Genomic DNA, 23,382 nt, shown 5'->3' with positions numbered 1-23,382 from the left:
GGGTTGAGAGCTGTTTTAGATTAATGACTTGGCAACTTGGAAATAGCCCACAGGAGTCACAGTCCTGCTTATCTTGGAGTAAATTTTAAAAACTCAGCCATTAAGAATTGTTTCCATAAGCTGCCTAATTGAAAGTTGGAGTGAAGAAAAACCTTCCACTGATTCACATACTCTAGCATTCTTGTCAGTGTGCTCTCTGGGGATCTTGTTGTTTGAAGGATGGCATAGTTCACAGGATAAAAATCTTTGTGGTGACAATCGATTAACATTGCAGCTCTGGGTTTACAGAGACTTTACATTGCTTTTCCTCAGAGTTCTAAATTTTTCAGTTTCATATTTTATAAGGTATTCTCTTTGGTTTAAGTGATAGCCATTTATTACATCCTAACTTTCTATATTGGAAAAACACTCCCTTTTTCCCATTTGTAGGATTGCACAACCTTTCAGTTAAGCAAAATCAAAATTGTTCACTTGTTGAGTGAGGGTTCCACTCCCTTGAAATAAGCCACAAAGCTCCCTGTGGGTGTGGCTGGCCTCATGCCGCTGTCTCAGTTACTCCTTATCTTTTGTCACTCTTGGCCCCTCAAGATGTCTCTTCACCTGCTTTCTTACTCTTCCTTTGCTCTCTTCCCCCCAGTTTGTGTCCTGCTCTAGTTACCGCCCTTCTAAAAGGCTCAGGAGCGGTTCTCATGAGGTTTTTTTTCCCCCTTTTTTTCTGAATATTCTGAGGAAGTTACTTATACACTGTCCGCAGTTATGTGTTTCACTGAGAAATTCGTACTCCAGGGTCAAACGTCTCCATTTGAACATTTTGCGAGAGGTTTTTCTTTTTCTTTGTTAGAGCTTCGGTATTCTAGGTGTGAATTCACAAACGTAAAGCACAGATGGCTTTTGCATCCCAGTATCCTCGGTTAAACACAGGAATTACTTTTAAAAGAACCTGACAAAGAATCTTTAAAGAATTGACATGATAAAAACTCAATGTGTTACATCATCATAAAAAATAAATAAATAAAGAATTCACATAATATAAACAATCCTACCTTAATTTCCCTGTTTTAGGTGTTTGTCACTTAGGTTGTCACAGTGTATGCTGTAAGTAATCTTCATACTGTTCTTCATAAAAATGGGAGGTGTTATTTATGTGTATGTACTTTCATGTGGAAACATATCTTAAATGTTAACCTTATGCCATTTTTACATCAAGAGTAACCTGATCAAAATGGATGAGCTGTTCGCAGCAATTTAGTGTGGCATCCCTTTTACTTTTGTCAGATTAGCCCAGTCTTGCAGCCCACAAGAGTAACCTTTCTCATGTGTCAACATCTTTCTGAGCCTTGAATTTGAAATTTTAGGCAATTTACAAACACAATGCTTGTGACTATTTGTGCTTTTCTTTTTTCTTCCCAGCTCTTCCATTAAATCTATCGTCCTCATACTTTTGATACCTTTAAGGATTTGAGTCCAGGGGCAGCTGGGTGGGTCAGACGTTTAAGCATTGACTCTTGATTTCAACTCGGGTCTTGATCTCCCTACCTTGAGATAGAGCCCTGCTTCTGGCTCCACGCTGAATGGAGCGCTCGCTGGCTCCCAAAATAAATAAATAAACGTTAAAAAAAAAAAAAAAAAAAAAAGGATTTGAGCCCACAGGGTATGGTGTACCTGTGCCAGGTTAACCATGTCTTTGTTTACTGACCTTGGTATTAACCTAGAACATTCTTATTCCTCCTTCCACGATGATGTGGTAGCAGATCACAGTTTGGCTTCAAGATAATTGGTCTTAATTATTTCTAAGTCATTGGTTAGTGCAGTGTAGGAACAAACATTGTTCCGAGAAAGGATATAAATGGCTTTTGAGCTTCTTTTCCTAGCGTGCATGTCAGAAGATTAGGGTGAAAGAAAAAGCTCATGACACAAAACTGTATGGTTTGCTAGTAGATTGTAGGGTTCCTATAGCTTAAATTGTACAAACCACTGTGAGTTGTTGACTCGTGACAATTTTTATTTCCCTTTGGTATTAGGTGCAATTTGTGATACTTTTACGTAAAGTAAAGCCATGCGTTAAAGTACAAGGTTATTAAGTATGTTGTCTTTCCATATCTTTTCTGCCAGAGTTGTACAGCACCTCCCCCGGCCCCCCTCCCCAGTCTTTTAAGACCAAGCTCAAGTAACTTCTCAGGAACCTTTCAAGCTGGCTCTTTTCTCTGAATCTGTAATTTGTCGATTATAACACAATAATGCCGTGGGCTAATATAATTGTTAAACAAGTTGTCTCTTCCTTCTTCCTCCCCCAGCCCACTAAGTTGCTAGTGTTTTAGGATCATGGATAATGGCTCATTGATTTCTTGCATTCTCTACCACATTGCCCCTTCAGTTGTAGCACATTATAGGTGTTGAATGAATTGTTGTTAAAAGAATAAATGAATTTAACCAGAAAGTAGAGAGATTTATAAATGGGTTGACTTATCAATTTAGAATTTAAAAATAAGTTTTTAAAATCTAAAACCAGAGTAAATTAAAATCAGTGCAGCTATAGATTTGGCACAAAACAAGTTGATATCTTCTCCACCTTCAGTAATATTTGGGGGCGGAAAGTATAATGCACTGAACTGAAGTGCCTCTATAATGCTAAGAAGAGATGTGTTTACAGGCTAGTTTTGTTTTTGTGTTTGGGTTTTTTTTTAAATATATTTTGAGAAAGAGAGAGCATGCACGCGAGCAAGGGAAGGGCAGAGAAAGAGGGAGAAAGAGAATCCCAAGCAGGCTCCAAGCTGTCAGCAAGAGTCAGACACTTAACCAGCTAAGCCACCCAGGCACCACTGTTCATTTTTGTTTCAGTTAAACCTCTTCTCCTACTACTAGTTTGCCTAAGGAAATAGAAAGCTGGCCACCTAGTATCCAGATACTTTCACTGAGACTAGTGGAACTGGAGTGGTTGAGGAATGGGCATGAAAAAGGAGAGAACATTTCTAAACCTGTTTCTTGCATTGTCTTATGATAGTATTTGGGGATTTGGAACTTTTCATTCTAGACTACAGGATGTGGTTCTTGCAGTGAACAGGTAGCAAGTGTTCTAGAACTTGATGGGGGAGAAGTAAGATGGTTGGTGCTTTAAGTCATGTGAATTGTCAGCTTGGTCACCTACCTATCTTATTAGCAGTGTTGAAGCAAAGTACTTGAATTTTTTTAGATGAGAATACTTAAGTTTCCCAAGGTTAAAAAAAATAGTGTTTAATTGGGTAAATTATTTGCAATGTGAGACATACTCTTCCAACTAGATTTTGTCTCATATTTAGAAAAACAATTAAAAAATGCCTACGTTAGTCCCATACTCTTGGATGGAGCAGATCAAAGCAACAGTAATATTTTTAATAAGAAATTGCATGTGTCATGAATGTTTCCTGTGTCATGTGGCCATATTACATTTGTTTGCTGTTCTGTATTTTGAACTTTTCCCCCAAAGCAGAAATTACTTGTGAATGCAGGTTTTTTAATAGCACATATATATTTACTCTTCACTTTTGAATTTTTTTTATGTAGTCTTTGTCTTCCTCTAAGAGATTGGTAATAAAATGCATTATTTTTGGAAGTATTATGCCATTGGAGAGTCAAAGCCACATATTGTTTTTCTTCCAAGTTTGACAACCTTCAGATATAATACAGGCTGACTAGTTTGGGCATGATCCCCATTTAAAACAAAAATTAACCATCTTCAGACGTAATGATTTTCTGAATTTCTGCTTCAACTTCAGTAAGCTTAACTCGCCAATCATTGTAGGTTATGTTGTTGACATTTTTTTAGCCAGCAAAAAAAGCCCAGTTTTGAACATTAACCCATATTTCATTTATTCCCAACCTTGCCTTTTCTGTAACTGCTTCATCCTTAAATCCTGGATTACCCCTTTTAACAAATAACCATCTATTAGATATTAAACAGGCAAAGGGTATTATTCATTTACCATCCATAATATTTGAACTTGCCCTATGCTAGGTGCTGAGGGGCCCAGCCTGCCAGTTGCTTGCAGCACGTGTGAGAGCTATACCAGGAAACAAACAATTGTGAGGGCTTATATAGTGCTTACTGTAAAATTCTTTCAAATTTGCTATAAATTTGAAATTTTGAATAAAATCAGTATTATTTTTAAGATATTATTACAATAAATTGTTGGGGTGAGGAAATTGCTTTTAAAATGAGTTGACAATTTCACATTAACAGCCCCTTCACTTGAAGAGTCTTTTTTAACACCACCTCCGGCTCTAGTTGGAGTGTCATGAATTTGACCTGATTTAAACAGCTTAGAGAAACCTTTTCTTTCCTTAGCCAGTCTTGTAGATGGGAAGGTTCCTTCTCTTAGACATTTCAAGTTAGTCTGAACGTTCCACAGAACTGAAGCTTGCCAAGCAAAGCTCATATCTGTGGCTCTTTGAGTCACTAATGGTTCTACCATATTTCTAGAATTAACGTCCCCATCAGCCAGAGATTAAACTTTTGTCTCTTCTCCCTCCCACCCCAGATATATCCTTGTTAAGGGAAAAGCACTTTTGTTTTGATTTTATGGTTTGTTTTCAGTCTACCACAAGTTTGAGATGCCTTATGTTTCTTTAAAAAAAAATGACACTTCATGCTTTCCCAGCACTTGAGTTGGAGACAACTTCTCATTGTGCTGGTTTGAGTTCTGGCACTTGAGAGTATCTTCATTCTGAAGCCTGTGGAATGTCCCCCTCATATTTGAAACAGAGAGCTTATCTTCTGTTCATTGGTTAAGCCCTAGCCCTTGATGGTGCCCCAAATTAGTGTCTCATCCAAGTTGTGTTTGAGAATGTATGAGCATTATTAGGAGGGCGTGAACTCTTTTACAGCAAAAGCAGAGGGGGGGAGTCCTTAGAACAATGAGTTCAGTCATGGGGATACCTAATAACATATAAAAATCAATAAGATAGCTAAAATATGTTTTGACTTATTTTCTTCTAAAAATGTCATCTTTTCCTAACTTTCATAACAGTTGGCTACAAGTCATTTTACATATTAAAAATACACATTATTTTCCAATATTGTGTGTTTGAAAATATATAACAAAATGGCATTTTTACAAGATTTACATGAAACAAATATTTGAAATAAAATTGGAGTTGGAGGGCAGTGGGAGGAGTATTAGGATATTTTGAGTCTCACAGGAGTTCATACTATAGTTGTTAAGCCTTTGGCACTCTGTAGAGAGTGTTTTTATTTAAAATCCACAAAACTGGTAGGGAGAGGGAAGGAGAAATTTGATTGCTTGAGAGTTACCCTAGAAGATTGGATCTGTAAATTTACATGAATCTCTGAACCAGGCAAGTGTATATGAGTGCCAAATAATGTCTGAACTAACCAAGAAAAACTTGCTTTTCTGTATGACTGTAGTGAAAGCGTTGGTTCCCAACAACTTTCACGTTTATAAGGATTTTTTTTAAGGGACTAACTACACGTTGGGCAAGCAACTGTGTCGTCCAAAAAGTATTGGCTGAATTTAACGTACTGGGGGCATGTGGATTCCTAAGAATGTCACACCTTGTCTATGCCAATAAATCAGAGTGTCTATTCTTGATACTAAATCTGATGTCATTGGCAGATTTTCCTCCTTATTGGAAGGATAATATTCAGAAGGGAGAATATTTTTTCATGTATTTTGCTCTGTGATTGGGGTGTTTTTTGGATTTTTTTTTAAATTTCTTTAACTATGAAATAATACTGGTAAGTCCCATGATAACTAGATCTGGATTTCATTTTGTCTTTTCAACTCTGTGTGATCTTGTGCGCATTCCTGACATGTTACAAACAGCTTGTGTCTCTGAATGTGCAGTATTAATTTTCAGTGGTGAAAGCCCCAAAAGGAAACAGACTGATTCTTCCATGCACAAACAGCTGGGCAGTTGTGGATGGAATTAATTGCTGATATACATTGGCTGTGTTTTTCTTCTCTTGTCATTTCCTTTGCAGCTGTGAAAGTGAAGTTTGACTTGAAAACAGACATTTCCAGCAGTGCAAATCCAAAAAATATCAAAATGGGATTCTTTAAATATAATATCTGCTACCTTGGAGTTCAGTTTGGGGGTGAGATGGAAAAGAGCAAAGGATGGCAGGCCGTTCATAATTACATATATGGTTGAAAAATAGATCAATCACATGGACTATGAGAAGTATTTTTGAATGGATTTATTTATTTTATGGCAAGAGCAACCTCATAATCCAACAAAAAGCTAGATCAGTCAGCAAGCACCCCCTTCCTAGGATCCTGAAAGAGAGTGTTCTAGGCCATCTCTGAAAACATCAGGGGAAAAAAAATATATCAAAATGTTCAGTACTCCAGACTGGTTTATTGTTCCACTGTGAAAAAGTAGCAATTGGCAAGGGTAATGTGACAACATGTATCATTAAAAATAATATTTTCCTGGTCTTATCCAAAAGCCTTTTCATTGTTTTAAATTCAGTGTAAATGATTATATAGCTTATTTTTTTTGCATATATGAAAATTTTACCGAAAAAGAAAAAAAAATTTTTTATTCCAAGAGTTACAGGAGTTCAATTAAAAGTTACTGTTGGTTGTATGTCTGAAAGTACACATATAGGAGTAGTATTGATTAAAATCACTTTGAACTATAAGGAGATGTTTGGTAACAGTTTCAATAACTGATAAATTATTTTCAACACTAAGTTTTTAGGCAGTATGTGTACATCTTACAGGATATCTTATTTGGCAATCAGAAAAAAATCAAAACTCTTATGAAATTATTTGCAGAAGTAGGTGATGACAAAATATATATAAGTTTGGTATGCAAATTTGTGATTTTCACCAAAATAATTCTTCCTTTTATGTATGTTAATATTCTACCAAAGCAAGTTTATAAATCGAATCCCTTATTTTTTAAGGCAACTCTTGCTAGTTAGTGGATAAGAAAATGCTTTTATTGTTTCTGCATTGCCAGGAGAACTAGACCCTTGACAGAGAAGGGTGGGTGGGTCATGCTTTTATGTTCACGATGGGGCCCCCTGTTTGGGCCAACTAGGCCAAAAGTAAAGTTCTAGGGTGAGCTATGTTGCCAACACCTTGAGATATGCAGAAGCTTCTATTGCTAAACTTAGAAGCTGGCATAGTTGGACTTCCTCTGTAGTAGTCAGTCCCCTTCCTCCTCGCATTCTGCTGGCTGAGCTGCGTGATCTACCTTGCATTTTATCTTCACTTTTCTTCCCCAAGAAGAAATGAGCCCATATTTTATTTCATGGCAGGAAGGCTGATCTACAACATGAACTTTTCCCCCATTTCTTGGAGGATCATCAACCAATTAGTTTTGATTCTGAGGCCCTGAAAAATGGGGTAGCAGTAGGAATGTGCAACATGCTGTCACTGAAGTCTGCTTGGGTGTATTGTTTCCCCCAGAGTGGGCTCCACCCTTGCCCTAACTGCACCAAGTGTGGATATCTCACTGTTTAAAAAACAAGGTTCAGGGGCGCCTGGGTGGCGCAGTCGGTTAAGCGTCCGACTTCAGCCAGGTCACGATCTCGCGGTCCGTGAGTTCGAGCCCCGCGTCGGGCTCTGGGCTGATGGCTCGGAGCCTGGAGCCTGTTTCCAATTCTGTGTCTCCCTCTCTCTCTGCCCCTCCCCCGTTCATGCTCTGTCTCTCTCTGTCCCAAAAATAAATAATAAAAAACGTTGAAAAAAAAAAAAATTAAAAAAAAAAAAAAAAACAAGGTTCATTTTTAGGGCAGCATTGCTTCAGAATTGCCACACAAAAACCAGCTTAAGAAATGTACAGCAACTTCAAATTGTTTTGTAAGTAATGGGTTGTCTGTTTGTAAAACTGATAGTGCATAGCTTAGGGGGAAGCACAGATAAGATAGATGGTTAGTTTTGTGTTAGCTGCTGGTAATATGCCGTGCTCTCCTTGGGAAGGAGCCTGCGGCTTTATCACTCAACTAAATTTTTTTCCTATTAGTTCACTTGTTTGCTTTTTTTTTTTTTCTTCTAAACAATTTACTGAACTGTTGTTGTTTTTGCTTAGGGGATCACAGTGATTGTTTAAATTAAGGAAAATACTGGTAGTTTCCCAAATGTGCTAATTATTTAACATAAAAATGCTTGAAGGTAGTGTTTTGCACTGAATTTATTGGACCCACTAACAGCATAATCTAGTGGTACTGTATTTCGAGACATCGTGACATGAACTTTGTGTGTAAGAGTGGGTTCATTGAATTAAAAAAAGGCAGCATCTAAAGAGCCTTTATTTCTGTCATAATGATGCTTTGTCCTGCTGCTGTTGGGTATTTGTCAGAAGAGTTGGGGAAGGCTGCAGCCCAAAGTTCTGTTCCCTGCCTTGTCTGTGCCTCTGTTCTTTCTAGACTTTGTGACGTGAACAGTAAGTTGAACTATAGGAGAGAATTGCTGTTATTCAATGAGGTCCACATTTCAGCAATTTTTTCTTTGCGAATGGATCTGACTCCTCCCCCCCCCCCCCTAGATACTGGGGTTCCATCTGTAGCTAGGTTTTCATGCCTATGGAGTGTTTAATTATGCACTGACCAAAGTAGGCACATTGAGAGAGAGACTGCTTCGTGATCTCTTCTGCACTTACTGTTGTCTTCTTCTCGTGCGTGTTCAGTTCATCTCGTACCCTTGTGGGATAGACACACCCATTCAGTACAAGCAAGATGAACAACTTGCTTCAGTTGAAATCAAAGCTGAATGTTGAAAATGGCAGATTTTCGTAAAGCCTGCGGGGTGACCTTGTGTCATCCTTTTTGGACTTACACTTTGTGAAGCGTACACTTTCCTTGCTTTAGCTTCCTCTTTGAAAATTAGTAGTAATTGTGTTTAGCTATTTTCTAACATCACAAAGATGTAAGAATAAAGTAGAAGCTTGGTATCAGAAAAAAAAAACACTAGCCTGTCAATCAAAAGGCTGTTTCTTTTGGACACTGGTTTCTTCACTTTTTTAAAAAAATTTTTGGATGTTTATTCATTTTTTGAGAGAGTGCACGTGCGAATGGGGGAGGGGCAGAGGAAAACGGAGACACAGAATCTGAAGCAGACTCCAGGCTCCGAGCTGTCAGCCCAGAGCCCAAAGCAGGGCTCAAACCCACAAACCATGAGATCATGACCTGAGCTGAAGTCGGAAGCTTAACTGACTGAGCCACCCAGGCGCCCCACTAGTTTTCTTCAGGGAAACTTGGGAATTTGGGTTAGCTCTCTAAGATCTTTTCCAGCTGAGAATACCTACCCCACTTCTCTTTGTAAAGACACATGCCTTTTCCAGCAATACTAAAGGGGATGTATTAGATTAGAATTGAGACAAAAAAAATGTTTAGATGTTAACCCAGAATCATTCTTATAAATGACGTGAAAACTAAAGCTTTACTTTAAATAAACTGTGTATATTAGAAATTTTGGAAGTTTACATTTTGATTCTATTCCTGAGCAGAATTGGCTAATAAATCATCACCTCAAGAAGAAAAAAAATTTCAAATTGTGTTTTGCATCCTGAACCAATACACAAATCATATACACACCACTTAATTTCTGAAATAAGTTTCCCTTAAGGCACAGAAAACACTGCTATTTTTTTGTTACGTTTCATTTTTAAAATGTTGGTTTCAGTCCACTGAACTAGATGATCTCTACTGTCCCCTTGAACTCTAGGAGAATACGTTTACTCTTAGACTTTTTTATAGTTGCTCCAGAGCAAAGTTTGCCAACCAGTTGGTTGTTAAATATTGAAATAGGGAGATTTTCTAAATAGATTTTATTTGGAACTTATAAAATTTGGAATTTGGTAGTTAATATCTCCAGTAATACTTCATCTTATTTTTTTCTTGTAATAATTATGTAATTATTTTTATAATTATAAAACTTATCTATTTTCACATCCTCTCATGATTATTCCGGTATTCTGTACAAATCTTATTCATACATACCATATTAGTGAAAACTAATACACATACCATAACATGAAAAGGGTTGGGAAGTCTTTTCTAGAGAATTGGATATAATGTGTCATGTGGAATAGATGTAGAGTATCAGGTTACTATTGATAGACCCTCATCTCTCTCTCTCTCTCCAGAGGTTTCCCAGGACTCTACAGAAGTTCCCTTCTCTTCTTTAACATACTTTTAAAAAGTGTTAATTTTATAACTTAAAAAATAACGGACAGTAAAAAGATGAAACCATATAAGAGGCATATGACAAAATGTCTCTTTGCAACCCTAATCCCTCAGCCCTACTCCTTAGGGGGGAAACTTCTTTCTTTTTCCAGATAATTTCTATGGATGAGTGCCCTTTTTAAAAAATAAAATAAAATAAAATTATACAACACATACCATTATGTGTCTCATTCTTTTTAATGGCTGTATAGTACTTGAGGGTAGGGATGGATGTACTATAATATATTCAGTCGTCCTTTAATAGATATCTGGATTGTTTTCAAGTTGTTCCCTTTCTCCCCTGTCAGATATACTTATGGTATCAGTCCTCTCTCCTATCTCCATTTTGGGGCAGAACCCAGGTGCTATAGCAAAGGGCTGATAGTGCTGTGCAAAAATAGAGAATCCCTTCATCAAATTCTCCTCTGGCTAGAGCACCAAGGGTACGCCCTTCTGTCCCAGCCATTTATGAGTGGGTAAGAACTGTCCTGGGAGTAATTTTTCAGCAGATTAATGAAATAACATTGGGCTCAAAGTCTGGTAACTTGAGTGTAAGATTGTGGGCAGGTTACTTAATCTCCTTGAACCCTCAGTTTTGCCATCTATAAAATGAGAGATTGGAATAGATGAGTTTAATGCCCTTTCCAACCATAGTATTTATGTACATTTTTGTTGGGGTATTGATTTAAGCTATATAACCCAATTTATATTAAGTTTCTGGTCTTTAAATTGAAAACATCTTTTGTGTATATTGTGTGATGTGTAATTTATTTGACCTACCATATGGACTAAGCTATTTTAAAGTTTAAGAATGTGAAAAAGAGAAGTTGAATATTATATTTTATATAAACTCTCCTTTTCTAAAAAGCCCATTTCAAAAGTATAAAACCCATTCCAGGAAAAAGCAGATCTTTTTATCAAACTTGAATACTTGAGGAGAAGATTCTGAGTGAGGTGATGTTTGTTTTTAAAATGGATCCTTGTAATTTTCAGTGAATCTAACCATTCAAGGCTAATCCTCAGGGCTTTGAAACTTGGCATTAGCCCCCTTGCTTAAATTGTTTTCATATTCTAGTCCTCTAATCCATCTTCTTGTTTCATTGAATGCTAAAACTAGTAGTGCTCAACATAGCTAAAGTTTTCTGATTTGGTGCTGAGGAAGCAGCCTAGAGGTGAGCTGCACGCTATCATCCTGCCAGCAAAGTTACCAAGTTACACAGCAAAGTTAAAAAGTAACAGAAGCAGGAATTTTTGCTGCATCACACATAAGATGTTTAGGATTGCCTGTTTCACCATTTTATTCTTGTAATTCTGTCAAGTGACAGCTGTCCTGAAAGCAGAATGGCAAAGAACTTCATTGTTTGATTTGTTTAATAACAACAAGAAGATAAAAGGCATTTTCTCAGCGCAGAGGTCGGGGGAGTCTGTGTGTGTTTGTATGCTGGTTTAGCCTAGGTATAGCCTTCCTATACCTTGAATAAGTATCCTTCTCTAAAACCAGAGATGTTATTTATTATGTAAGCAGTGCTACATAAATCCTATTGGTATTCTGTGGTCATTTTCATATCAGTTGTTTGACATATGGTTCAGTTCAGCAAAATGTATCGAGGGCCGCCTACGAATAAGCACTGTGTTAAGTGGTGAAAGTACCGAAATGACAGAGACAGCCTCGCTGGAATCTATTAAAATGACGACCTTCTTATTTTCTCCATTGTCAGAATTTTCTAGTATCCACTGGTTAGGTATAACCAGGACAGAGGAAGTTCTTCAAAGTTTGACTGTGAAAATAGATGAAAACAAGGGGGGCTTTAATGTCTTGTTTGGACAGTGTCATCTACCGTGGAGGGCATACTCTCCTGTGTGTGGATCTGCTAGTGACGTCGGTTTCTCACCAATCAGACTCTAAACAAAGACAGCAACGGTGGTTGGACTAATTTAGCCTCAGTTTTTGCCTAGCTAAATGTACCTGATCTACAAAAACCTGTTGTAATTATTGTACCTCATATATTATGATTTCATCTAGTGCTTGTATGACACTAACCTTGAAAATAGTCACACTGTGTCTTGATGACACATCCTGATACCTTCTTTGTCAAGTTACCCCATCCATTGTGACATTTACGACTAAGGAAATTCTCTATAGTTGGAAATATACAGGATACTGCTGTCTACAGGATGTTGAACAGCTTTGTCTAAAACATTCACAATCATTTTAGAAAAAACAATCCTATGATAGCACAGTCAGTGAAATAGATTATATAGTTTGAGCTGAAGCAGAAAACCATTTTGTGTGTGTGTGTGTGTAAAAGAGGAGAAAAAAATCTAATCGTTACTCTGGTCGTTATGCAATCCAAGAAGGGACTGCTGTTTCTTCTTCGGAGCCCAGCTTTTGGCTGGGGTCCTGTGACACACAGTGGGAATTCACTTCCTATCAGGAAACGCTGTTTTTCAATGTATTATCTTGTTGAGACAACCACAGTGAACAATAGGCTATTAATGTATTAGAACAACAAGTGTCATAACTAAGCCAATATTTGCTTTGTTTTGCATGTCACCCTAAAAAAAAAAAAAAAAAAAAAACTTTTGGCTGGGCTTCAGAATGCATTTGACCATCAGTAACTGCTGGGCATAAAAGCCGTGACAGTTAAAAAGAACAAAGAAGAGAAAAATGTGTTAATAACGGTGATGAGCTTTCTGCAGGTTTACTCAGTTCCTGCCAAAAAAAAACGAGAATAAATTAAATAGTTTCATATACATCTTTCAGGTATGAAAAATGTCCACTTAAAGGCCCATTTTGAGTTTTGGAAGCCACACCAAGAAGCTGGTATAAAGAAAAAGCCTCAAACTCATTTCTCTCATGAAATGTCAAACCCTCTTATGAGATAGATCTCGTTCAATTTTGGATACTTGTATTTAAAATAATTTTATAACCACCTCACTTTATACGTGAAGAAAATCAGACCTTACCTTTCATTTCAATCTTCCTTTACTGTCTTAACCCAAAATTCTGTTTAACAGCAATTCTTAACAACTCTTGGGTATTTTATATTTTTCTTTTGACAGTTGTCATAAACTGGTTTCTACTCTCCGTTATCTTACCATGTAGTCATGTTTTAGTTCTTTCTATGATTAAGCTGAAAAGTCCTTAAAGGCAGGACCTAGACCTGTGCCTTATATTTCCTTGTAGACTTTACCTAACAGCTGAGTTAGTGTTTGCTGATGGATTGGATCAGTAGTTTTTGTTTTTGTTTTTACTTTAAGATGACATTTTTGTACCATCACTTGTACCTAGTCTCAAAATCCAGGGGAAAATACAGATTTTTTTAAATTGTTCTTTTTATATCGTCATTCTTTTTGTGATTACTTTTCAGTCAGCTTAAGACATTTCATATTCAGGTCACAATATTCATTACCTCAACCATCTTGGGTAGCTGGCCATTCTGAACAAACCATGATTAGCCCAGTTTTCTAGGGTTGCTCTAAATTCTCTGCCCTAGTTTATTCTAAAAGAAGTAGAGAATGGGATATTATGATTCAATAGTCCTACTCACCTCACTCAGTTTAATAAACCTTTATTGTATAACTGTAAGCAGACAGTAAAGAAAGGAAAAAGATGTTGACCCAGTTACTGGGCTAGACAGACCTACTCAAATAATTTAAAGGCAACACAGACTCTGAAAAATTGTTTTGGGAGCAGTACTGGGGTGGGAGCTGAGGAAGGCTTATTCTTAATTCTGATGGAAGAGATTGGGAAAGCCATCATGGAAGGCGTTGACTTTTGAGTAAGACCTCAAAGTATGGATTAAGAGTTGAATGGATGGTGGCACTTGGTGATTCAGTCGGTTAAGTGTCCAATTTCACCTCAGGTGTGATCTTGCGGTTCATGAGTTTGAACCCCGCATCGGGCTATCTGCTCTCAACGTAGAACCCACTTTGGATCCTGTGTCCCCCTCTCTCTCTGCTTTTCTCTGTCTCTCTCTCTTTCTCAAAGATAAACATTAAAAAAAAAAAAAAAAAAGTTGGATGGATGGAGACTAGAGGGGAAAACAGTCCTAGCATATAAGAAATAATGTGAGCAAAGCATTAATCCGGGAAGAGCCTTTTGTTTGGGAAAGTCCTCATTTTCCTCTAAGTCTGTGAGGGATAAACTTGGAAATCTTTTCCATCTTCCTTTCAGAGCCCGAATTTTAGAACTCCTCCCACCCCCCCAGGCTGATTCCTAAGTATTTCTTAAAGATAGGAATCCAAGGTGGGTTTTTTTTTTTTTTTCCTTGAAGGAGGGACTAAGAAACTTGCAGAGTTTTTTAAGTTAATTTTTTAATGTTTATTTATTTTTAAGAGAGAGAGAGCTAGCTAGCAGGGGAGTGGCTGAGAGAGAGACACAGAATCCGAAGCAGGCTCCAGGCTCCGAGCTATTAGCACAGAGCTGGACACAAGGCTCGAACCCACAAACCATGAGATCATGACCTGAACCGAAGTCAGATGCTTAACTGACTGAGCCACCCAGGCACCCCAGAAAATTGTGTTTTTGGAAAATTACAGTAGGTAGCTTTGTGTTTCTCCGTTGTAACCATGAACCCTAAGGGTTATAGTGTCCATACTACCTTTTAGATGTTTAAAATAGACTCTTAAAAACTGAGAACAAACTGAGGGTTGATGGGGGGTGGGAGGGCGGGGTGGGTGGGTCATGGTCATTGAGGAGGGCACCTGTTGGGATGAGCACTGGGTGTTATATGGAAACCAATTTGACAATAAATTTCATATTTAAAAAAAACAAAACAAACACTTTCTGGCACTTTACAACTCTACAGAATCCTTCCTTGACAATAGAGATCGAAAGTAGAAACAAAATATTTAACAAACTCTGGAGAGCTACTTAAGTTGCTAAGCTCTATGAAGATTGCTTTTTATTTGACAATAAAGTACTTGATGTCGGCTTTAAGTCCAGCTAAATAGGCACTATAGAACTAAGCTGAGTCTGGTCTTTGTGAGCCTCAGAAAAACAAGAATCCTACTCCAAGCCTGAATTTAAAATATAACAAGCAACTTAAGTGGACCCTTCAGGCATGTGTGAGTACGCACAAAAAGCTGCGTCATAAAGTTTATTCTCTCTAGTGAATTACGAGGAAAACTTGAAAAAGCAGCATTCTCATTATTTTAAAAAATGGTATAAATGGTTCCAAATTCTTATGAAAATACACCAAAAATGTGTTTTGTGTGTTGTTAACCCTGAATACTTACCTACAAACTACTTAAAATCAAGAAATGGGAGCTTGAGGTATCAGGTGACTTTTCTTTTTCTTAAAAGTTAACATTTAATGCATAGTAGCTTCTTTTTTAATGTTTATTTATTATGACAGAGAGAACATGCACACGTGAGCAGGGGAGGGGCAGGGAGAGAGAGAATCCCGAGCAGGCTCCACACAGCGCAGAGCTGGACACAGGGCTCAATCTCAAGAGCCATGAGATCTTGACCTGAGCCGAAATCAACAGCACGCTTAACCGACTGAGCCACCCAGGTGCTCCAATGCATAGTAGCTTCTGAAATTAGTTTATTGCCAAACCTTTAAAGGGATGTTTTACTGCAGTTTGTATTTTAAATCTTTTCTTAGGTCATATGATCTTTATATGTATACGTTCTATGTATCTGAGAACAGATAAGGTGGGTCTAGGTAATGTGAAAAGTCTCAAGTGAAATAAATTGAGGGACACATTGAGAAGTCACATTCTTTTGGGGACCTCTTTCATCATATGGAGAATTGAGGGGGTGGAATGAGATGTAATAATATTTTATGTCCTATTAAGCTCTAACACCTTTAAGTTTTAAAGATGCTATTTATTTTGGTTCTAATTAGGTAATATTAAGGAAGGGCAATATTTATTTCTTGGGACAGTTGTTATTTGGGTTTATAAATGTTTTGTTTCTCTGCTATCCTTACAAAGGTATTTTGCATCCTTTAAAAATCTGCATGTCTGTTCTCTTTGTTAAATTTTCCTCCATAAATTAAATGACGGATTCATTTAATGCTTCCTCTTTTTTCCTGAATTTGACATTAGACTTTTTAAGTCTTCTTTCAAATGTTCTTAGTTTTTATTAAGACGGAAGGTTTCAGCTGTGGGTTAGAGACTTATATCATTTTTCTCTTCCCATTGTCTCAATGTCAGAAAAGAATCTCCATCTCTTTTCTCATATATGAATTAGTTGTCATAAAATATCAAAAGGTATACATACATTTTCAAGGTTCTTATTCATATCAACTAAGCCTACCTTTCTAAAGTTTTATTTAAATAGTCTCTACACCCGACATGGGGCTTGAGCTCACGACCCTGAGATCAAGAGCCACACACTCCTTCAACTGTGCCAGCTGGGTGCCCTTGACTTTTCAAGGCTAAATCTTACATTGTACTTGGTCAGAACCTAGACCTCTTTAAATGATAATAAACGTCCAAACAGTTCTAGATGAAATAATGGGGCATATATAATCTAGGTATTAGGATCCAAAGGACTCACCCACAACTACCTTTCCTTCCTAAAGCTTACAATTATAGTTGTAGTGGTATTACACTTGGTGGAAGATTAAACTTGGTGAATGACCAGGAATTTTGCTTATTTATTATTGACTTAATAATCTAATTCCTCGGTGTCAGGTCCTGTACCACCTGCTTTTATGTTCAGGTAAACTTTGTGGTAGGAAAAATCTATGAAAATATATATTTTGCCAAAGAATTCATATTAGAGGTAGGGACCTAGATATGGTGTTCATATAGGTGGTTCGCTTAGAGGTGGGGCCTGGGGTAAGAGAGGAGTTGGAAACATTTACCCAAGGATCTTAATGGGCATAAATTTGAAATGACTAAAAATTGTAAAACATCATTGGGGATTAAGGGGAGGGATGGAATCGTGAAAGGTAGAGACACAATACAGCACAGTAAGGGGTGCCTGGGTGGCTCAGTCGGTTAAGCATCCGACTTCAACTCAGGTTATGATCTCACAGTTTGTGGGTTCGAGTCCCACATCCGGCTCTGTGCTGACAGCCCAGAGCCTGAAGCCTGCTCTTGATTTTGTGTCTCCCTCCCTCTCTCTGTCCCTCCCCTGCCTGCACTCTGTCTCTTTCTCAAAAATGAATAAAAACATTAAAAATTTTTAAAAAACAAATAGCACAGTGGTTAAGAACGGAGGTTCTGGAGCCAGTCTCCTTGAATTCATATCTCCATATCGCCACTCACACATACTCTTGTGTGACCTTGGATAAGTAACTTCTCTCTGCTCTTAGTCTGTGAAATGAATATGGGAATAGCACCTACCTTTCTAGGGTTATTATGGGGATTAAAAGAGTTAAAACATGCTACATTCTTTTTTTTCTTTAATTTCTTTTAGTGTTTGTTTATTTTTGAGAGAGAGGGCGAGTGAGGGAGGGGCAGAGAGAGGAGTAGACACAGAATCCGAAGCAGGCTCCAGGCTCCGAGTTGTCAGCACAGAGCCCGCTGTGGGGCTTGAACCTGTGAACGGTGAGATCATGACCGAAGCAAAGTCGGACACTTAACCGACTGAGCCGCCCAGATGCCCCAAAACAAGCTACGTTCTTAAAGCAAATTAGACATTAGATGGTCAAGAAATGTTGACTACTAGCCCTTACCCCTCTCTTTGCGTAAAAACATTTTCATCAAAAATGGCATTTTTGAAAATTCTGATGTAATTTGCTTAATGAAAATACAAGCTAAGTTACTAAAAAGGATAGTGTGAGGGATGGAGTTGGAGTGGCGAACATGCCTGACAAGGATTTGGAATCTAGGCGGATCCTTGAGAACAGGGCAGAACCCTAGCAACAGACAGTGGGAAAGAACCCAAGTGTGTGGACTGTCGATTCAACAGTAGATGCCAAACCCTGGCACGTAGGCAGAGCATAGGGGCAGGGTGTTTTGATAATTGAGAGAAGGCTAGATGGGGAATCAATACCAGTGACCTCTGCATGGCATCAGAAATCCCCTATGAGCCAAGATGTGAGCTATCAGGTGACCTCAGGAAACGAGAGAAAACAGAGGGTCTAAGACGGAGACCTGGGGTAGCAACTTTAGGTCCGATTTTGAAAATATTTGGAGTTACCTGACAGAAACGAGAAAGAGTTATAGGCTGCCTTTTATAGTGAGTAGAGGGCTGAGAGAGTTTGAAAAGTATTGCTCAAGTGAAAGTCAAACAACAGAGCGGAAGCAGCAGCAGCAAGATTATACTTGATGAGCTGCTTAACTAGTTTCTTACGGATTTTCGTAATCCTAGGGATCCAGAGCCTATGGCACGATGCCGAATCTGCAGGTTAGGGGTCAGTGGTCCCTCATGTGGGGAGATGGGCAGAAGCACAGCATGTATGTAGGCATGGCAAGAAACCTGCTAATCCGAACAAGTGCTTTTTAAGTCCGTCTTTGGTTAAATGAAAAAAAAAAAATTCCATCAAACTGTAATCTTTTATAGTTTGATAACTGTGTTAATACTGTTTCGTATTACGCATTCATTGTGAATCTTTTTTTTTTTTTTTTTTTACAAAGAAATTTCTGTTCAGCTTCTGAGGTGACAAAAACATTCATACGTTCTTGGCTTCAGATTTTCTTGGAAACATTGTTTCTCAGTCTGAAATTGCAGTTTGCAGAAGTCATGCCGCTGGCTATGAAGATAACTGCCTCGCCCTTAACTTATATCGAATGTCATTCCTGTTGCTGTTTTGATTTCTGTTATTTCTAAGGAGATAACTTTGATTCTGCAAAGGTGTCTGGCTATCTGTCCACATTGTTGCGATGGTCAATTGTCTCCTTAAAATCGGTATTATCAAGATGGAAATTCCATTGGAACAGCGTATTTGTTTTCTAGAACTACCATAACAAAGTACCACAAAATGAGTGGCTGAAAACAACAAAAATGTATTCTCTTACAGTTCTTGAGTCCAGAAGTCCAAACTCAGTGTGTCACCAAGGTTGGTTTCTTCTGGGGGCTCTGAGGGAAAACCTGTCATGTGCTTCTCCTATCTTTTGGTGCTGGCAGGTGTCTCAAGCTTGTACAGCATACTTTTAACCTCTGCCTCCATCATCTAGCTTTTTTCCCTGTGTCTCCTCTGTCTCCTCTGTGTCTGTGTCCACATCTCTCTCACTTTTGTAAAGACGTTAGTCCTTGGGTTTAGGGCCTGCCCTAATCCAGTATGACTTCATCTTAATTTGATTACAAATTAAGGCCCTATTTTCAAGTCAAGTCACATTCTGAAGTAATGATGTGAATTTGGGGGGACACCTTCAACCCAGTACAGTATGTAAAGTTGATCTTTAGATCTAAAGGATGGTTCATTTGAGAAAAGTTAGTTTTGGGGCACCTGGGTGACTTGGTTGAGCGTCCAACTTCGGCTCATGTCATGATCTTGTGGTTCGTGAGTCTGAGCCCCACATTGGGCTCACTGCTGTCAGTACAGATCCCACTTGGAATCCTCTGTCCCCCTCTCTCTGCCTATCCCCTGCTTGTGTGCGCACACGCTCTCTCTCAGGGGGAAAAAAAAAGCTTTAAAAAGAAGAAAAGAAAAATCTAGTTTCACAAAATAGATTTTTTTCTTTTTTTACAAAAGCAGTTTCTGACATTGATGAACATCTCTTTTCATGGACTGCCATAACAATTATCAGATTTCTAAAATGGCAAGTTATGACCAAATATTTTTGAAAGTGATTTTCAAGTACTATTACCTATGCTTAATAAATTTCATTTTCGTGGCTCACTAGTAGACTTTCCGTAGAAGGAAAACAGATGGAGTTGTGATGATCTTGAAATCCTCCTTACTAGCCAAAATCTGAAGGTAGGAACTCCTTCAAATCAGACTTCCTTGCAGTGACAATGTATTGAGTTACCTACAGCTTTTGGATTGACTTTTGCAGCTGTATTTTATATGTTATAATCATAAAAGCCAAAATTCTTTAGTTGGGATGCCTGAAATAGTAGATCAGGATGAACTCTTGGGACTTATGCATACCCTGTATTCTTTAACTGTTTATATATATTTTTTGCCTTCAGTTTTTAAAATAAAGAACTTTGCCTTTTGTGTGTGTGCCTTCCAGGCCCCCTCCTATTTCTCACTGGTCACTGTGGCTCCATTAGGAATGGACCATTAGAAGTATTGTCCACAGTAACAAATCAGTTTTCTAGACTAGACTTTTGGGTGATTGTTTTGCAAACTCAACTCATTTTTTTCTTAATTTTTTAAAAATGTTTATTTACTTTTGAGAGAAAGAGAGGCGTGAGAAGGGAGACACAGAATCTGAAGCAGGCTTCAGGCTCTGAGCTGTCAGCACAGAAGCCGACGCAGGGCTCGAACTCACAGACCATGAGGTCATGACCTGAGCTGAAGTCGGATGCTTAACCGACTGACCCAGCCAGGCACCCCAAACTCAACTCATTTTTAATAATGAGTTTTGTAGGATTGTTTGCATTTCTTCAGAATGAAGAACTAGAATTTCTTGAGTTCAGAATCCTTGAGAAATAAGTAGATGTAAGATTGGAATTTGAGGGAGTTAAGTTTTCCATATTACTTGTATTCTGATATTCACTTTGGAAAGTTTCCTGAGGTTTCTAGATAGATGTACAGTATTAGGTAAGAGTAAATTTGACTTCAGACATTGTCTCAAGAAAATGTCAAAAGCAAGGGCTTTAAATTTTTCGAGCTCAGTGCTGCACAAATAAATACACTTCAGTTTATGAAGTATGTGAGAGTTGATGTTTCTTAAAAAAAAAAAAAAAAAGAAAGAAAAGAAACTTTTTGCGCAGAAGGACTACCATACAGTAAGAGCCAAACATTTAAGGTATCTCCAGAAATTGAGAGCAGTGAATCTTTTTTTTTTAAAAAATCACAATCTTCAGTGATTCCACTTTTTAAAACCTCTCATTCATCATGAGCTGTCAAGTTCTGGATAGTTTCCTAGATCACAGTTTTAAAAATTTCACTGATACCAGGGGACTCAATAACAGAAACTTAAATGTCTGAGAGGTACATTCGAGTAATCAATCCACTAGTCTCTGTCAACTTTGTCTTAGGAGAAGAAAAAAATCCTTTTGTTTTTTTCCCCCAATCATTTCCAAAAGCTCCATGTTAAAGACAAACGATGACGGAGGGAATATATACAGAACATTCATCAAGTTTCGTAGAAAAGAGAGTAAAGGCACTAAGGCCATGTGTTTTTGGATTTTGCAAAATATTTGAGGGATCACCTCTCTGTGATTGATTGTTTTACTTACCATTTTATAAGGCTATATATTTATTTATTTAAAAATCAGTTTCGGGTGCCTGGGTGGCTCAGTCAGTTCAGCGACTGACTCTTCATTTCAGCTCAGGTCATGATCTCACGGTTGTGAGATCAAGCCCCACGTCGGGGCTCCATGCTAGGCATGGAGCCTGCTTAAGATGCTCTCGCTCTCCCCCCCCCTCCCCCCCACCCTTTCTCTCAAAAATTTGTTTCAATAAAAATTTTAAAAAGTCAGTTTCATATTTGCTTTTCCAAATAATTGATGTTGGGTACAATCTGAACTAAATCTAGATAATGGTTGAGTTTAGACTTTAAGACAATACACTTCGTCTGAACTTTTCATATATATTTTCACATTTGTAACCCTGCCTCTTGCATGGCCGTTACATTTGGTAAATTTGATCTATTTATAATGAAAGATTTTTTTTTTCTCACCCTGCCAATGTCTAAGCAAGTAACTGCCCCTCTTTTCCCCAATCCCAGCCTTTCAATATGGGAGCCTGGTTCACTGTTCCTTGCAACAGGTAATATTGATCAATAAAATATTCTTCATCAAGTATTGGTACTTTAGTGAGAAAGAGGTTAGATTCATCCTTTGCTTTGTCCAGTGGTTGAATACTTTTAGTCTTTGGCTCACCCTGCTGAATTTTGACCTAGCACCCTGCTTAGAATTTTCACACTTCTCTTCACCTAGATGTCGTCAAAGTTTAAACATAACTTTAAAACATAACTACCTGTGCAGTTGTACCAGCACAGGATGTATTTTTCATGTTTGCTAAAATAATTTATCTTAATTAGTGTATTATTTTTCTTTATAAAACACAATTTGAAACCGTAACATTCTCAAAACTGTGCCCTCCAATTGATAGTTTTCTTTTATCTGTGTGTGTGTGTGTGTGGGGGGGGGGGTTGTTTTTTGTTAATAAACACTGAGCCAGCTATCAAATTCCATTAAGGACACTTAGCAACATGATGGGTTGTTGTTAACCATTACCAGTTTATTTTGTTGTTTGTTGTTTTCATTGACTTTTTAAGTTTCGATTTTAACTAAGGCTTAGATTAATAGTATTTTTTTACTAATCAGTTGTCGATTCATTGTTTTCTGACTTAAATTAAAGTTTAGAATTTATAGTTGTATTTTAAAGTATACTCAACAGAAGTCATTTGAAAAGATTCTGGCAATAGGCCAGAGAGAGTTAAGTTTCTACATTTATACCAATTTGATACTCATACGAGACTTTACTACTTTCAGACCATTTATCATTTCTGTTTTGATGGTAAATATTGTGATCCTATAATGTATTTTCAGGCACCACAGTAAGGAAAGGCTGTAATCAAGGTTGTAATAGCTGTATATACTTCTAGGAAATGACAGTATTTTGAGTCATTCCATCTTTTTTTTTTTTTTTTTTTTTGGTCAACTCTTTCATACCTACTAAGATCTGTAACCATAAATAATTACATACTTGGTAAAGAACAATTGGTAATCTGAGGCAAATTATTAAACCTCAGAGTTCTTATCTGTAAAGTGGGTATATTGCCAGGATAATCTGTTTTTGGAAGTTAATTTATTTCATTATAAATAGTCAAAGGCCCTCAACTCTTTCAAAATTGATGCTAAATTAATTAACTGTAGGGGTGAAAGTGTAAACTTGAACAACATTTATTGTTAGTTACCCAAGGCACAACCAGTGTCATTTTGATAACCTCCAAGTAAGACATAGTATTCATCTGTTAGGTTAACAGTTAGAAGTTCCAAAATACTGATCAATGCCCATGTCGCAGTGTCTTCATATGAATTTGAGCCAGTTTAAGGGCCTTTCCTCTGCATTTTGTTCCTTTTTGTTTGGAACTCAAAATTGTGTTGAATGTTCCATGATATTTTATGGTACCATTCATCTTTGCCTATCTCATGAAGATACTTGATCAGCATAGCTTCTGATACT

At 37.6% G+C, this 23,382-nt stretch overlaps 1 protein-coding gene across 7 annotated transcripts in view; it reads left to right on the top strand.

Annotated features, from left to right (window-relative positions):
* ADD3 (adducin 3) overlaps window positions 1-23,382 on the top strand; it is a 123,562-nt gene that overhangs the window by 62,581 nt on the left and 37,599 nt on the right. The window contains exons 1-2 of one of the 7 annotated variants that reach the window (XM_060641540.3): window positions 7,202-7,477; window positions 7,728-7,808. The exons of the other annotated variants lie outside the window; for them this stretch is intronic. The gene's annotated coding sequence lies outside the window, so the exon portion shown is untranslated. Of the gene's footprint in view, window positions 1-7,201; window positions 7,478-7,727; window positions 7,809-23,382 lie in introns of those variants that run through there. 7 annotated transcript variants of the gene reach the window in all.

This window comes from Panthera onca, chromosome D2, assembly GCF_046562875.1.
Source record: "Panthera onca isolate mPanOnc1 chromosome D2, mPanOnc1 haplotype 2, whole genome shotgun sequence".
NCBI classification, from domain to species: domain Eukaryota; kingdom Metazoa; phylum Chordata; class Mammalia; order Carnivora; family Felidae; genus Panthera; species Panthera onca.
Note: the sequence above shows the minus strand (reverse complement) of the source record. Positions and strands in the feature narration are given on the sequence as shown.